Source organism: Bubalus kerabau, unplaced genomic scaffold (assembly GCF_029407905.1).
Source record: "Bubalus kerabau isolate K-KA32 ecotype Philippines breed swamp buffalo unplaced genomic scaffold, PCC_UOA_SB_1v2 scaffold_70, whole genome shotgun sequence".
Classification (NCBI taxonomy): Eukaryota; Metazoa; Chordata; class Mammalia; order Artiodactyla; family Bovidae; genus Bubalus; species Bubalus kerabau.
The window spans coordinates 728,707-733,905 of NW_026577924.1; the positions used below are offsets into that span (position 1 = coordinate 728,707).

At 41.6% G+C, this 5,199-nt stretch overlaps 1 non-coding gene across 1 annotated transcript; it reads left to right on the forward strand.

Moving 5' to 3' along the window:
- The first annotated feature begins 3,086 nt into the window (after positions 1-3,086).
- On the forward strand, positions 3,087-3,193 carry LOC129641064 (U6 spliceosomal RNA). The gene has a single exon (XR_008709059.1). It is a non-coding gene; the product is annotated as a U6 spliceosomal RNA (small nuclear RNA).
- The last annotated feature ends 2,006 nt before the right edge of the window (positions 3,194-5,199 follow it).

Consider the following 5,199-nt stretch of genomic DNA (forward strand, 5'->3'; position numbering starts at 1 on the left):
GCCCCAACTAAAGATCCTGCATGCTGTATGATGTGGCCATTGAAAAAGATTGGTCCACATTAAAAAATATATACCTTAAAAAATGTTTTTAATAGAGAAATAGAGGTGAGCAAGAAATAATCAACACAGCAACAGGCCTGTTTTTGTTCTTCATTTGTCTTTAGCTCTGGGGTAAAACCATCAGTTGTGGGGGGAAAGGCTAAGCAGAAAATTCTAGCCAGGGCTTTGGAATTTAAGTCCAAGATTATATGATATATATATATATATATATATATATATATATATATATATATATATAATATACCATTCAGCCTCCCAAATAGGTGGCATAAAGTCGGGTTGTGCCGCCACATGTGCACAGAACATAGAATTCCTATGGTTCTTTGTTAGTAGGGACTATGAATTTACATTTCAAAGCATCCATGTCTGAACAAATTGGCTTCTAATGTAGTTTGCTGTAAAAAGCCAAACTATTTAGTACAAAGGGTTATACTCATGCACATACATATAGACTACATATGCACACGTATATATTTTTTAAGAATTTTTTTGATGTGGACCATTTTTAAAGTTGTTTATTGAATTTGTTACAATATTGCTTCTGTTTTTTGTTTTGGTTTTTGAGCAGTGAGGCATGTGGAATCTTGGTCCCCCCATCGGGGGCTGAACCTGCAGCCCCTGCATTGGAAGGCACAGTCTTAACCACAGCACCACCAGGGAAGTCCCTTTTGTTTAACTCTTAAGTAAAAACAAGAAGCCATTTGGCCACAGTCTAAATATTCGGGGAAAGAAGTAAGTAGAATTACTCCTGTTGGAAATGCCACATTAATTTATTATGCATAGCATGATCAAACAAGAGGGCCCAAGACAGAACAAGCAGACTATGCTCTTTCCGAGGTAAAAGAGAAATGCAAAGATGCTAAGTCGTGGTCCTTCCTGAGAATTAATTTTGCCCCCAGGATTCTTAGCAATTAGGTCTTTTCATCTTGGAGGTATCAGAGGCAAAGGAGGACGCACAGCACCAAATCCATGGCACAGAGTTCAACACACAGTATTCTACCTGGGGACGTGGAATCAAAAACCCAGCACTGAGAAGGAGTCATGCACAGACACAAGATTTATGGAGGCCATGCAGGGAAAGAAAATATATGGGTTACATATCATACCACTCTGGATGCAACCATTTTTCACACAGCAGAAACTGAAAGAGAAGATAAAGGAGAAAGACAAAGAAAAGTGGGGAGGGGCTTTCCCTGGTGGTCCAGTGGTCAAAAATCTGCCTTCCAATGCAGGGGACGAGGGTTTGATCCCTGGTGCGGGAACTAAGATGCCACAAGCCACAGAGCAATTAAGTTTGCAAGTCACAACTACTGAGCCCGGGAGCCACATCTAGAGAGAAGCCCGCACCCCACAATGAAAGATCCCACATGCTGCAATTGAGACCCACCAAGGCGATGGAAAGCTGGAATCAAGATTGCCGGGAGAAATATCAATAACCTCAGATATGCAGATGACACCACCCTTATGGCAGAAAGTGAAGAGGAACTAAAAAGCCTCTTGATGAAAGTGAAAGAGGAGAGTGAAAAAGTTGGCTTAAAGCTCAACATTCAGAAAACTAAGATCATCGCATCTGGTCCCATCACTTCATGGGAAATAGATGGGGAAACAGTGGAAACAGTGTCAGACTTTATTTTTGGGGGGCTCCAGAATCACTTCAGATGGTGACTGCAGCCATGAATTTAAAAGACGCTTACTCCTTGGAAGAAAAGTTATGACGAACCTAGATAGCATATTGAAAAGCAGAGACATTACTTTGCCAACAAAGGTCTGTCTAGTCAAGGCTATGGTTTTTCCAGTGGTCATGTATGGATGTGAGAGTTGGACTGTGAAGAAAGCTGAGCGCCAAAGAATTGATGCTTTTGAACTGTGCTGTTGGAGAAGACTCCTGAGAGTCCCTTGGACTGCAAGGAGATGCAACCAATCCATTCTAAAGGAGATCAGTCCTGGGTGTTCTTTGGAAGGAATGATGCTAAAGCTGAAACTCCAGTACTTTGGCCACCTCATGTGAAGAGTTGACTCATTGGGAAAGACTCTGATGCTGGGAGGGATTAGGGGCAGGAGGAAGGGGACAACAGAATGAGATGGCTGGATGGCATCACTGACTCAATGGATGTGAGTTTGAGTGAACTCCGGGAGTTGGTGATGGACAGGGAGGCCTGGCTGCGATTCATGGGGCCGCGAAGAGTCGGACACAACTGAGCGACTGAACTGAAGTGAACTGAACTGAACTGAAAGGCGATGGCACCCCACTCCAGTACTCTTGCCTGGAAAATCCCATGGGTGGAGGAGCCTGGTGGGCTGCAGTCCATGGGGTCGCAAAGAGTCAGACACGTCTGAGCGACTTCACTTTCACTTTTCACTTTCATGCATTGGAGAAGGAAATGGCAACCCACCCCAGTGTTCTTGCCTGGAGAATCCCAGGGACGAGGGGACCTGGTGGGCTGCCGTCTATGGGGTCGCACAGAGTCGGACATGACTGAAGTGACTTAGCAGCAGCAGCAGCAGCGTAGCCGTAAAATAATTTAAAATATTTAAAAAAAGAAAAATGGGGCAAGTAAAGGTAAAATCAAGAAAGAGAAGGATGGAGCCTCCTCCTGGCCACCTGGCTGACCCCTCATCAGCAACTCAGCAGCCACTCAGCATCAGCACTCTCTCAGTATCCCTGCTGTCTCCATGGTGATTTAATGTGATTCTGATGGATGTGACTAGTTCATGAACGCTTCCTGGAGCTGGGCACTGTTGGTGCTAACTCCATTTTCCAGATGAGAAAACAGTGCTTCCGAGATTGTTAACAACTTATCCCAAATCACCGAGTTGCTAAAATTGTGGGATCAGGCCATTGAACCTAGGCTGTTTCAGGCCCAAACGTGTGCTCTTGGTGAGCAAAGTAAAAAATAAGATGGTGTTTAATGGAGGAGAACATGAACATGTATTGAGTACTTAATATATACCTGGCATGTGATCCTCACAACAGTCCTGCAAGGGAGGTATCATTCCCATTTCATAGATGAAGAAATTGAGGCTCAGTGCTCACTTTGGCAGCACATATACTTAAATTGGAATGATACAAAGAAGATTAGCATGGCCCCTGCTCAAGGATGACATGCAAATTGGTGAAGCATTTCATGTTTTTATGGCAGAAACCATCACAACATTGTAAAGCGATTTTCCTGCAATTAAAAAATAAAGTTAAAAAAGTATGAATGAAACAGGGAAATTTCTTTAGAAGTTGAGGCTCAGAGAGGTTAAGTAACTTATCTAAAGTTGCACTGCAAAGTCCCGGTCTGGGGCACTTCACCTCCTCTGTGTCTATGCTGAGAGTTTTGTACTTTCTCTCTGAAATAAATCCTGTTTGCTTGCTACCATGAAAAAGAAAAAGGCCAGGTCTCTCAGACTGCAAAGCCCATATTCTATTTGTTAAAAAATATATATTGTTGTTTTGCTTCTAAATTTTATTTATTTATCATTATTTATTTGGCTTCTTCAGGTCTTCACTCTGGCATGTGGAATCTAGTTTCCTGACCAGGGATCAAACCCAGGCTCCCTACAGTGGGACTAGTGTCTTAGCCACTGGACCACCAGGGAAGTCCCTCATATTCTTTCTTATTCTTTCTTCCAGATAGAATTCGCAGGAATTTCACGGATTGAACTAAGCAATTAAAAATCCCTCCTTTAGATATTTTTAGTCCTGCATATCCAAGCCAAACACCTAGTGTATTTGTCAGAATTTGAAAGAAGTCTATTAAAGACTGCTTGCAAGAAAACCACTGTATAAACTATGTTTTATAAGTTCTTCTGTTTTAATTATTTAGGTTTTCTAAAGTTTGAAGGAAAAAAAGGAAACAGAAACCAGTTTTTAATGATTTGGAATTAGGATTCATGAATACACTGGATTCTTTCTTGGTACTGGGGGAAAGCAGAGAGTAAATGTGGTGGGAAACTATGAGGGTCCAGAGATTCAGACTTTAGCCTGGAAGAGACATTAAAGAGGTATTTCAGGGACTTCCCTGGTGGTCCAGTGGCTAAGACTCTGTGCTCCCAATGCAGTGGGTGTGGGTTCGATCCCTGGTCAGGGAACTAGATCCCACATGCCACAAGGAAGATTGATCTTATGTGCTGCAACTAAGACCCAGTGCAGTGAAATAAATACTCAATAAATTAAATATTTAAAAGAAACCTCAGTTATTTAAAAAAATGCAATTCTAATTTATTTTAGAAATAGCTTGAGTGTCTGCTAGTCAACAGTAGAGCTAAGGCCAGAACCTGGGGTTTCCCAATTCTTAAACCATTGTTTTTTCTTAGACATGAACCATGAATTCCTTTAGAGAATACTCCTTTCTCCTCCTCTCTTAATCCAGATAGGGGGAGAAAAAGTGAGAAAGCTTAAAGACTATTAAAAAACAATCGATGCAGGATACTGGATGCTTGGGGCTGGTGCACTGGGACGACCCAGAGGGATGGAATGGGGAGGGAGGAGGGAGGAGGGTTCAGGATGGGGAACACATGTATACCTGTGGCGGATTCATTTTGATATTTGGCAAAACTAATACAGTTATGTAAAGTTTAAAAATAAAATAAAATTAAAAAAAAATTTTTATAATTATAAAACTACCTTTTAAAAATAAAGAAACAATTAAAATATCAAAAAAAAAAAAAACAAACAAACCCAAACAATCAGGACATTAAGAATCAAGTTATCCTGGAAGGAGGTCAAGACGGTAACCACAGAGGCTGGAGTTAAGGGGAGGAGAACCAGGCAAGATAAGGTCTTAATCTAAAGCAATTAGAGTAAGCAGGTAAGCTTTTGTTACTTGTATTTAGCTGAACGCTGTGAACAGAAAGCTTTTTGAAATCCTTGGCTAAATCAAAACCTGGAAAGTGAGGACTTCTAACCTTCAAGAAAAAAAAGCTGAGCGTGAGACAAAAAGGTATTTGTTTTTATACTTAACTTGGTAGGGAAAAGGAAAGAAAAAACAAGATGTCAGTTCAGCTGGGTCCCAATTCCAGCCCTGGGAAGCCCAAAGCCCGCCCCTCTTGGTTTTATTTTTAAGGATAGCATTTTTTCCCTCCCTTGGCCACGTTCAGTGTGTAGGATCTTAGTTCCCTTACCAAGGATCAAACCTTCACCCCCTGGAAGCG